Source organism: Leptidea sinapis, chromosome 3 (genome assembly GCF_905404315.1).
Source record: "Leptidea sinapis chromosome 3, ilLepSina1.1, whole genome shotgun sequence".
Lineage (NCBI taxonomy): Eukaryota > Metazoa > Arthropoda > Insecta > Lepidoptera > Pieridae > Leptidea > Leptidea sinapis.
This window is the reverse complement of record NC_066267.1, coordinates 7,337,026-7,350,054: the sequence shown is the minus strand read 5'-3', so window position 1 is coordinate 7,350,054 and position 13,029 is coordinate 7,337,026. Positions and strand designations below refer to the sequence as shown.

General features: G+C 36.6%; 1 long non-coding RNA gene across 1 annotated transcript; it reads right to left on the bottom strand.

Annotated features, from left to right (window-relative positions):
- Nucleotides 1–3,002: 3,002 nt before the first annotated feature.
- Nucleotides 3,003–7,509, bottom strand: LOC126979505 (uncharacterized). The gene is made up of 3 exons (XR_007732831.1): nucleotides 7,382–7,509; nucleotides 5,630–5,749; nucleotides 3,003–3,333 (listed from the first exon to the last, which is right to left on the bottom strand). It is a non-coding gene; the product is annotated as an uncharacterized LOC126979505 (long non-coding RNA).
- Nucleotides 7,510–13,029: the final 5,520 nt, after the last annotated feature.

Below are 13,029 nucleotides of genomic sequence, written 5' to 3'. Positions count from 1 at the left end.
AATTTATTGAAGTATGCGTTGTTTTGTGAGTTATCTTTAAACAATTCGACACGTGTTTCACCTGAACAGGGAACACCCTCAGGAAATGGTGACTCGCCAAATTCTGGCCACAGAGTACCTTTGTATATACTAGTAAATTCTGGCACGAGACTTAATAGAAATTCAGAATTGTGAATTCATTTAGGACACATCTTAGCGGAAACTCAAGAAAACGTTTAGAAAATTAGTAAATCTTGTAAAGTAATAGTAAAATGATAAGTTAATCTCGTTTACTTTCATGGAGCAAGAAGCTTCCGTGTTCTGGAAACACCCAGATGAGTAGCACGTCACTAGCACTTACAGCGAGGTTTTTTAAGATATTTAAGACATACTGAACTGAAAACAAGACAGAACAAAGATCGTTGCATAATTTGATTTGAATGAAGTTCCTTGGGCACTCTGACGTTGAGCTGTTGAAGATGGTACTGATTTCCTATAGATAGAAGGGGAAGGATAAAAGAATATTGCAGAACAAGCAGAAACATACAAAATACCGGACATTACGTCAAAATGATAATTACCACCCGCATCACGTTGACGTCTGGCATTCCATAACCGCGCGTTTTGCAAGAAATTTCTTTCCACGTACAGCCACTTTGTGGAATCAATTACCGGCTGCTGTTTCCTCGAACCGATACGACTTAGGGACCTTCAAGAAAAGAGCACATTCCCACCTTAAAGGCCGGCGACGCATCTCTTGTCACCTGTTGTTGCGAATGTCCACGGGCGGTTGCCTCTTCACTAAGTTACGGACGTTAAGTTGCGGACGTTAAGTGGCAAAGAGAGAACCATATCGCGATGGACGAACAATTTTGTGTCTACAGAAATTTACTTAATTCAAATTGTTAAATTTTTGTCTAGTAACTGTAGCTTCAACTGAAGGCAACCGCTGGTTATTAAATACTTCTTGATGGTAAACAGGTTGAAAGGTAATCGTTTAATGTTGAACAGTAAATCAATGTTAGTAATAACATTATTAATTTATTAAGAGTTTACATTCAACAATTTAACGACGGTAGTAAACTCCTTCAATACGTTACAAATAAGGCTGATTTATGAACAGCACGTCAGTTTCAGGAAGCCAACTCGATATCAAATCGTAAATTCATTTTAATTGATACACAACGCTATCGTAGTAGAACTCTGCGAAACGTGAATATACTTATCGACCCATGGATGCCTCAATAAATATCTTATAAAGGGCGAACGAGTTCAAATACATTGGTAACATAAATCGATACTTACAAAATATGGAGAGCCGTTTTTCCTTTAGTTATACTTCGAAAGCTACTGAACTGATCGGAATAATACTTATACGATAAGATGCAGTGTGTTTTGGAGAAGATTTTAGTAGCTTCCCTCAAATATATGCGAGGGGAACGATGGCTGGTCCATGCTTCAACTCGTAAACGGGTGCTGCTTGTGGTGCCAGGTCGACCTGTTATAGTTAATAAATTATTGTATTTGTTGGGTGAAATTACTAATTGTGACAGTAATCACGACCACCATGTTCACGAAGCATCCTTACACAAACAATGAATTCAAGCTCTAAAGGTTGATATCCAATATACGATAATTTATATTTATACAGTTAATTCTTTATAACTATTTATTAAATAGTTTTTATCATTTAAAGAGGACATATATTATATTGGATGGACCTTACAAACTAGTTTGTTATGTATATTACAGCCATTGTAAATTACTCTATTTGATTGAAAAGAATGGCCGTTAAGTTTCTTGTATGTTCTTCTCACGAGCTCAACTTTTACGAGCATATGGTAAACTCAGTAATTTTAAAGAAATATTTGTAGTGACGATTCAAAAGCGATTAGTTTAAACCTAATTGAATAAATTTTATTCGACTTTGAGTTTGAAGTTAAACACATTGAAATACAGATTCAAAAGAGATTCAAGATCGGTTGACGGATGAAATAATATCTGGCTTCAAGAGATTGAATATTGAAATCGGATCTGAGTTTATGTTTTTTTATTGAAGTTATTCTTAGTTATTGAAAAATTATTAAAGTGACTTTTACGATGCGCGCGTACCGTCACGTAAATTCGATACCAGACCATTTATTCGGTCGCGTCAATGGCCTGATTTTTTATTTTATATTGTTAGTTATAGTTTGTAAGTGTTTGTGCGTCATGTATTTGACTGAAGTGTATTTTCACATACTCATGTATCTAGGGCGCAATAACTGTAACTACGCCACAGCTCGTAGGGATGACGAACAAAGATATGCACTTCAGCTCAGCTTGGAGTTGCCGTCTCGCAATGCTTTCCAGCGCTTGCACATGCAAAAGTACACTACGGGTAGTGTACACGCATAATGACGGGGCTCCATCACATTTTTCGCGCGCTGTTCGAGAGTATCTCGAAGAAGAGTTCAGCACTCGAGGTCACGGTGGTGGTGTCGCTTGGCCGCCGTGGTCACCCGACTTCATGCCACTTGACTTTTATCTTTGGGGATACGTGAAAGAATACGTGTTCGTAAAAATTTGTGACACTAAGGAGGAAATGAGAGCTCGGATCGTTACAGTATTCGATACGATTAAGATTGACACGATCGTTGCACTAAATGTTACGGTGTCAGCGGCGGTCACGTCGAGCGGAACCTGCGATTGACATACGCTGAGCAAGTGGATATAATAATAAATTAAGTATTTAATAGCAAAAAATTTTTATCGTTTGTCAACCGCGCGCCCTCCCTCCACCTGCAAGCCCTACACACGTAACATGAATGAAATGGGGGTGTGGGTGGGGAAAAATCATTATGGCATTACTACACGCTTGATTGATTTTTACATGACAGTCATAATATTATTATGCAGCTAATTTGAGGAGGACATAATACCCTAATAACTGCTCAGGGCGAATACTGCACAAACAGCCTTACTGCTACCATATTTAAAAAAAAACAACCAATAATAAATTAAAAAATACATGTAATATAGTTTTGATAACTTCCTTCACAAATAGGAACCTTCTGAATGACTTTCTGTGAAATTTTCTTGCAACACATTAAGTAGCATCATGAAGTACAAAATTCTCAAGTGGCAATAAAATAAAACTTGCAGTTCTACCAAATGCACGATACAGTACAGTCTCACTGGAAAGTTTACAACTATCATAAGTTCCGCGCGATTAACGATCTTCTGTTTCTGCAGCTTGCACGTGTAGATGTTTTCTTGACCAACAGACAGAGTCTTATTTAAATAAAAATAGATTTATGTCTTGTCTACTGAACAGTATAAATCTCATGTGATTTAAAATGATATCTTCAAGTGCTGAAAATTTTAAAAAGATATGCTGAAAGTTGCATTGAGGAGCATGTTGATTTTGGAGGCGGTTCGTGCATGCGGCGAACGGAACTTGTGTACATCGACATGGTTCATCGAAATGGTGGTTTGACAGCAAAATGCTATATGGCAAAGATTTTAGAAGCTCAAGTGGTATCTGACATGGAATTAAAAGGCAAAAATATAACTGTAATCCAATATAATGCCCGACCCCTTCGTTGCACAAGTTCTACAATATTTTTATTTATGAAAATACAGGTTGAGACGAGCAGGACGTTCAGCTGATGGTAATTGATACGTCCTGCCCGTTACTATGTAGCGCCGCTCAGGATTCTTGAAAAGCCGAAAAATTCCGAGCGGCACCACAATTGCGCACGTCACCTTGAGACATATGATTTAAAGTCTCATTTGCCTAGACCAAAACACAGTATGTTTACACATTACTGCTTCACGGCAGAAATAGGCGCCGTTGTGGTACCCTTAATCTAGCAGGCATCCTGTGCAAAGGAGCCTCCCACTGGTGAATTGGTAATATTGCAAAGAGGTTGGGATAGTTACCATGAATTGGCCAGCCCTTGATCTTAATCCCATTGAGCATGTTTGGGACGGTTAAAGTAAACTGTATAAGTATACGAGAAATCTTGTGCCTACAACAATTGCACTACTACGAACAGCGATTTCACAAGAATTGAAGAATATTCCGCAAGACCGTTTAATAACCTTAATCAAATCTGTGCGGAACCTTATTAAATTAAACACTCGTGCTTCAACTGTTTTTTTTTTATTGTACAAACCAATTTTTCAATAAACCAACCAAAACCAATTTTTGTTATATTTGTCGTATTTTAAAAAAAAAATTACGATCATATTCATAATGATATTATATAACGCTGTTATGAAGTTAACAAACCAAACTATAGGTTTCAATTTAAATTATTATAAGAATTTTGAATTCTTTGTTAAATCGTTTATTTCAAAGGCGTCTAGAACTTCGAAGCAGTTTATGAGTCGGTTTAGTATTTGCACTTGAAAACCACAGAAATGTTAAATTCATTTTAACCACAATATAATATAAATTATTTAAATATCGCTCTAAGAATTGCTGCCGAAAATTGATCAAGTTCTGTGACAATAAAAAATAAAGTCAGCACATGAAAAAAAAAAAAATATAAAGTCAGCACATGAAAGAAAATGAAAAATAAAGTCGGCACATGAAAGCTGGACTTCGCAAGGCTTTTAATTCGATTTGGATTCAATGATTCAAACGTTTCTACCGCTTTAAATAAATAAAGGCTCTTTGCCAGATCTTGACACTCAATGGCATAAGAAAATTTATTGAATTAGGCGTTACTTTGCGGAAATCCATAATTACACATATGATTTAAGTTTTCTTTAGTGTTAATTCCGCCAATATTTGTTTTTAAAACAAGTCTCGTGCCAGATTTTGGCGAGACAACACGTCCTGAGGATGCCTCGTGTAGAGGCGAAACACGTGTCGAATTGTTTTAAAAACAAATATTGGCGGAATTGGCACTAAAGATAACTTAAATCATTTGTATACTCAATGGCATCTTTATAATTTTGTAACATACGCTTCGTGTTATTTTACATTGAAATTAATAAAATACAAAATACTTACTGATGATATTACGTGATCCCAGTGTCTATTTTATTTCTTGTAGTATTATATTTACCAACTTATACTACGCAACCCGGCATTTTTGTTTCAATTATTAGCAAAGTTTAACAGAACATGTGGCACGTCAACGTTACACAATGTTCGAGACTGGCTCGAGTACGGTTGGGCTTATTATTAGTTGCCGTACTATGCGACTACGCCTGCGGTATCTAGTTGGAGCGCAATAGATACCAATCTTTAATCTAAAGCCATATAATATTTATAAGAAATTTTGAATTTCTTTCTATGTTTTTCCGGCGCGATGTCTAGCCGTTAGCTTCCTATTACCGAATCGGGTTCCTATTACTCTTCACAGTCTCTTGAGTCAAGTATTCGTCTTGTTAGTTTTTATTAGTTTATGAACTTACCTCAACGGTTCTAATGGTCAATATTCTAAATTTTAAGTAAACTAGCTGACCCAGCAAACACTGCATTGCCACACAAATTATTAAAAAAATTTTTGGGCAATAAAAAATAGATGTTGACCAATTCTCACACCTGGGTGATATGCACACAAAATACCACATAATTCCGTTCAGCTGTTCCCAATGAGTTTATGTGTGTATATATTAGAAGAAGATATTATTACAATAAAAAAACACTAACTCTTAAGTTACAGGCTTAATCGGTCCATGGTAACAATTGTATATATATACAGCAATCCAAATAGTGGCCACAATCGGTATGAGGCAACAGAGACATTTGCAGAGGCTCAGCGCGAAAAAACTAAAAATTAAAAAATATATTAGTAGACAAACTTTATTTGTACCAAAATATATGGACGATACGAGATTCGAACCCGCAGCTTTCGGGGTCCCTCCGAGCGCTCTTACCAACTGAATTAACCGTCCCAGTAACGCATCTACCGTAAATCCTGGTTTGTCTATGTCAAACTGTTTAAATATATTCATATTATCTATCTATATATATATAAATGAATTGCTGTTCGTTAGTCTCGCCAAAAGTCGATTTTTTCCTTTGATGTGTCCATACATAATTTCTATGAGAGAATTTATTGACGCACGGTTTGACAGTTCTGCTGTGAAACAATTTCATTACGACAGCAGGGTGCATATTTTACGTAGTAATTTTTGATGTTATGATATATTATTGACAAATTCATATAAAAACATTATTTTATTTATTATATACAGAACAACGTCTGTCGGGTCAGCTAGTGTGAAAATAAATATATTAACAACCCAAAAGATATACCCAAATATTTCTTATCCAAACTGTCTAATATCTCAATGACTTGTTATACCTACACAGATACGTAACTGGTTTAATACATAATAATAATGTAATTTTCACGAGAACAAATTTGCGGGAAACATTAAGTATACAAAAACGGTTTTTGCCCAGTTATCAAATAAATAAGAAAAAATAATAAGTTAAGCTATTGCACATAGCTTCTATCGCGGGCCTTGAGCGTGGAGACCGAATCCAGAAATTCCGTAACGAAAATAACCTAACACGTACTTACTAGATGTATATAGATATTTCGGCACGGTCATTACAGTTGCCGTGGAACAGCGGTTATCATGTATGCTTTTTGTGCAGAAGGTCCCAGGTTCGAGCCTGGGGTACATCTTGATTTTTTTTAATTTCTTTATTTTTTGTCACGTTTTTTTAATTTTTATTATTATGACAAGCTTTTTTATTTAGTTTCACTTGTCCCTTTGTCTGTCTGTAATCAAATCTTGCAAGTTAAATTTTACTCACTTCCCGTTTGCTTTTTTTTTAATTAATTTTATCAAAAAAAAATAGTGCATAAATAAAAAATTATAATTGCATAAGTTGATAAAAAATGCTATGCAATAACTTTACCACGGCAGTTCCTGAGTGCCAAACGTGTTTTTTTTTTATTTATATGCGAATAAAATGTATAAGATTTCACGGTAGTTGATCTAATAATTACTAGCTGACCCGGCAAACGTTGTTCTGTCATATAAATTAAGTACGCCCGCTCATTGTATGAATTTTCATTTGTAAAGAAATTTCATTGATTTAATTATTTGTATTGCGAATGTACTATAGGAATTTTCGTGTCAAATAGGCTATATATAATTCTTCCTTAAAGGCCGGCAACGCTCTTGTGATTGCTCTAGTCTTGCAAGAGAATGTGGGCGGCGGTGATCACGTAACACCAGGTGACCCGTACGCTCGATTGTCCTCCTATTCCATAAAAAAAATGTTCCGGATAAGTAATCACCAACATAATATCATATACTAAATACTACTACGAAATACGCTGCATCAATATTGAGAATTATTCCGATCGGTTTAATAGTTTTCCCAGTATAGCCAAAAAAACGGCTCTATATTTAATACTGTAAATATGAAAAAAACTCTTACCACATATCAATAAATAACATTTAATAGTACACTAAAAGGATAATCATTATGTTTCATAACTCATAATTAATATTTCTCACCCTTTTATTAAGATTTGTGTTCACTTTTATATACCTGATAAAGTTTTTATGAGCGACAAGAGAATAATGTCCAATGATAATGTCACAAAACTACCACAGACTTAGACTACAAAGAGAATGTAAATATTACACAACAAGAGGTGGTACTGCCAAAGTAAAATGTTTAATTTAGTTTAATATGAAACGTGCAGTCATTTGACATAAGTTTGAAGTAGTAGTAATTGTAGTAAAGCGATTGGTGACGAAGTATAGTCCGGCTAAATTTAAAAGCGAACAGTTGCTTTAAAAACGTAGTGGATTTTGGCTATCTCCGTTTTTACCAGATTATAGCCGTCATCTGCCAATCTATCAATGACTGCACGTTTCATACAATCGATTGAATTGCTTTGTTCTTAGAGAGTTTCGCTAGGCTGTTAGAATAAGTGTCAATATTCTATGAATATATCACAGAGAAAGATAATGAATTGACCAATAGCCACAGATCTCTAATATTGACGCTGATAACAGTTGGGATTCTAAAGACTTCATTGGCACTCTTAGCCATGTGGTGAGAGTCTGTGGTACCAAAACTAGTGATGACAACCTCACCAATCATCGATAGATGGTGGGAAACTATATATATAAAATAATTGTGTACTTTATTATGTTGATTTTTAGAGCATAAACAGCACGGAAAACGAACGAAATTAATTCAAAATGCAAAAATACTTCAGAGTATTGTACGTTCCTTCCCAGCCCAGTATTATAAGTCAAAATTAGTTCTCTGGACGCTCGCCAGTGGCGCTTCAAAAAGGCACAAAAAATTTGCTGTCAAACATATGGTAAAGCCTGTCTAGTGGTATTTATACAGGTCAGTGAAAGACTTACATTATAAAGACGAACAAAGTGTACAAGAGACAAGAATATCTCTACCAAGATACAGCAAGGTAAAAAAGGTAAGCGGTCTATTGTTTCGGTAACTCATTTTGATTGACAAGTTGCAGGTAAGCCATGCTTGAAATTAGCTCCTTAGATTATTTTTTATTTATGAAAATAAGAGACGAGACGAGCAGGACGTTCAGCTGATGGTAATTGATACGCCCTGCCCTTTACAATTCTGAGCGGCACTAACTGCGCTCGTCACCTTGAGACATAAGATGTCAAGACTCATTTGCCCGGTAATTTCACTAGCTACGGCGCCCTTCCGACCGAAACACAGTAATGCTTAAAGGCCGGCAACACTCCTGTGATTCCTCTGGTGTTGCAAGGGATTGTGGGCGGCGGTGATCACTTAACAACAGGTGACCCGTACGCTTAGGTCAATCCCTGTGGTTTTTAACGACTGACCCTGTGATTTATTAATGGTCATTGCAAAACAGACCTTAAGGGGAACCTGCAACCTTTTAAATTCAAACGGGTAGTCAGATGGTATTAGACCTCTAACACGTCACACATACCTATGCGTGGTATATACATGGATTCACCTCTAGCGCAACCAGTAATGACAGTGACCACTACCACATTGTTATGTAACGCTTTTATACGCAACCTGGTCCCGTTGTACAACTTGGGAGGGTCCAGATTACGCAGTAACATTACTCGAGCACCCACTTTAAGGACAAGTTTATGAGTTGGTAGTCCAGGCGGGATGAGTGATTCCTCTGGTGTTGCTAGAGAAAGTGGGCGACGGGGATCACTTAACACCAGGTACCCGTACGCTCGTTTGACCTCCTTTTAAAAAAAATTACTTTCAGGTTATATTCAAATTTATGGCCCAGTAAAGCATTGCATGACCGCTATCCGATTGGTTGACCAGTTTATATAATGACTATGCAGGTTTATTTCAATCTTTTTTCTACTAAAAGTGTTCACAAAATTCTAGCAGTCGTAAATTAATATACTTCTCCATAAGTTTGGTTACAATATCATTGTTATTCTTTATCATTCAGTTAATAAAATTTTAATCTTTTTAAATACGATGGATCTGTGACTCGACACTTTAACCATCTCTTATATTACAAAGAAAACAAAAATCATAATATATTATGAAACTGTATACAGTTCAAATGAATTGTTTTTAATGGTTGCAAAACAATGCTTTGTAGCAACTGGCATCTGAAATGCAGATTTTTTTACTGTCAATCGCATAAATTCAAGTTCAAATATTTTTATTTTTAAAAAGGGAAAATATTTCCCTCAAAATTTACCTACTTTTTTTACAATATTTCATTACAGTTTACTTACATGTATTTTACTTACACTTTACATTAAAGTGTATTATTTAAATAACCTGAAAGTGGTCCATTCCCAATCTGTGGTAAGTAATTTATGTTATATGAAAAGTACATTAACAATTCTTTTAAATTTCGTAACACATTTGTTTTGTACATTTTCTGGGATCATGTTATACCTACACGACTGAGACTTACCTACTCGACTTAACCGAGTAGTAGGTATAACAAGTTTGTAAATAGATTACAGGTTGCTTATACAGAACAACACAGAGCGCTCGTCAAACTAAGAAGACGGTCTCGAGAGAGATACATGATACTCACTGTTTTGCGCTTTTAAAAAAAAATATTTTGTTCTGCGTCATTGCTACTAAAATATTGCTACTAAAATATCATATTCATAAACTAAGCGTTTGACCTTGGTAATTCAACAAAAACAGAAATTATTTACAATATATTTTATTAACATACACTATTTAGCTATAAACACAATATTTGAAAGCGTCGTTACATCCTTAAGGTACGTGTTCAGGCCACGCGTTCTTCGTTAATTTGTATACAAGTATCCCAATTAGAACAGCCACCACAAGTGGTATTAAAAAACAGAGAAACTTGCACAGATTACACGCAAACATACTAAAAATAAATTATAAATGAAATAGGAGGAAAAAATACAAACAAGGATATTAAATGGCACCAAACCAGTAATAACTACTCGCCGAACAGGGCGATGTTTTTTAATTTTTAATGAATACGTAAAATGCAATCAAATCTATATATAGATCAAGAACAATGTAAAATTTTATATAGTTTAAAACAAAAATCCGTACCACATTTCACGTAATTACGACTTAACAACATACGCTAGAAAATAAAATATTATGTACATAAAATCTTAATTTTTCTTAATTCTTTCTTATGTTTGACATTATAATTAAGGTTTGACGCTTCGAGAGGTTTTGACGTGAAGAGTTTGAAAAGATGTGCGTTATCAAAATAATGCCACAGAGTAATGTAACGCTAGATTATGTCAATATTATAAACTTTTTAGAGTTTGGTTTATGTAGAAGATCAAGAGAATTCCGGCCGGAATATATATATAGGGTATATCTCTATATTCACTGTCCACGCCCCTCTCGGAAAGTCCGACCATTGCCTAGTCAGGAGTGTAGTGCCTTTTTGACGCCAACGTCGCAGACCACTAGCGACCCGCCGCGTTTGGCACTACAAGTCAGCAGATTGGGACAGGATGCGTTCCTTTTTTGTATCCTACCCTTGGGCAAGGTTTGTTTTCCTTTGGAGGTTCTCAGAGCGGGCGCCGTTTCAGTAGCCGACAACAAGGAAACAGCCCTGGTTTGATGCGTCAGTCCGTCAGTTTAAGCAGCATCTGGCTGCAAAAAACAGGCGTATCTAGAGTGAGTACTGGCTACCCGCTGACTTCTGAGTACTTCGTCCCCGCCATCGTCTGTCACCCCGTAGGACGGTCGCGCACGAAGTTGTTGGACTATCGCTTGTTGTTTAATATTCAAAATACTAAAGTGCTAATGCCAATCCTGACTGACTTTTTACGACTGTAAATCAAAATCAGTCACAGTAGCAATGATTCGCTTCTACTTTTTCTATCTTCCTATATCTCCGTTAGAGATGAACTTTCCTCTCTGTTTGTCTATACTCTTGTATATTTTAAGCCTATGGATACAACATTGGTTCTTTTTTCTGGTGCCAAACAGAAGTATTCAAGCACAACAAATGCAACATCTTGAGAGCAAAACCAAATTGGCTATAAAGAAACTGGGCGTCATAAATAGAGCACGGCAATACTTCAAGCCAGCCCAGCGCAGGTCCGGCCACATATGGACTACTGCTGTCATCTCTGGTCTGGCGCACCCCAGTATCAGCTCCATCTATTTGACCGCGTGCAACGCAGAGTCAAGTCGAGCTACGACTTATCGAGGACCCAGTGCTCTGTGAACGGCTTGATCATTTGGTGTTGCGTAGAGATGTCGCTTCAGTGTGTGTCTTCTACCGCATTTATCACGGGGAGTGTTCCGAAGAGCTGTTTCACGTGATTCCTGCCACCGAATTCTACCTTCGCATGACACGCCACAAGTTATGATATCATCCTCACCATCTGGATGTGTGGCTGTTCTCCACAGTGCGGTTTTCAAGGAGCTTTCTTCCAGGTTCTACAAAACTGTGGAATGAACTTCCTTGTACGATTTTTCCGGGATGAAGCGACTTGGGTACCTTCAAAAAAAGCGCGTACACCTTCCTTAAAGCCCGGCAACGCTTCTGTGATTCCTCTAGTGTTGCAAGAGAATGTGAGCGGTGGTGATCACTTAACACCAGGTGACCTGTACGCTTGTTTGTCCTCCTTTTCCATAAAAAAAAACTATTGTGTTTCGGTCCGAAGGGCGCCGTAGCTAATGAAACTGCTGGGAAAATGAGACTACATCTGTCTCAAAGTGACGAGCGCAGTTATTGTAATGCTGCTCAGAATTATTGGGTTTTTCAAGAATCCTGGACAGCACTGCAGCGTGTTCCACTTTTTTTATGACCATAAGAGATGAGATGAGCAGGATCTTCGTGATTGTAATTAATACGCATTTGCCCAATAACTTCACTAACTACGGCGCCCTTCAGACCGAAACACAGTAATGCTGACACATTACTGCTTCACGGCAAAAAGAGTATGGTGCAACGTTTTGAAGCAAATTCTCCAAATTTACTGGTCTCATTCTTATAAAATTTCTGAATCCACTTCTGTCTTCTATTCTTAAATCATTCAATAAGGAACGGTGGCCCCTTCTTGCTGACGTCTCCTCAAAAATGATTGCGACCAGTACTTGCGTGGTTTTCTTGAATTTCCTTATTTTTTTATGATGTACAAGTATACTGCACTCATGAAGCAACGTTCCGCAGTACTTTCACTTTCTATTGTCTGTACCAGTAGTCAATTGTGTTGTCAAATTCATTAAATTCTGCACTGACATGTCTTAAATAAGTTTTTCCACAAGCCTACAACAAGTATAAAACATGAGATCATATACATGTAGACAACTAGGTGACAAACAATATCTTCAGACAAGTTTCATACAAATATTGTCTACCACTAGTTTTGCTTTTGTATTTTGAAAACATTGAATACAACTTGTATTTTGTAATTTGCATGATACTTGTAAAATACGTGTATAATACCTTGGTGTAAACGAGGGGTTACACTCGCGATTTGTATGTCACTTTGTGTTAGGGTGCGTGCATTGTTAAGAATACAGGGTAACATTTCACCGCTTTTTTTCGACGTGTTCACAGCTGTCACAGTCTTTCTAGAGTCTAGACGAATAAATTATGTAAGGTG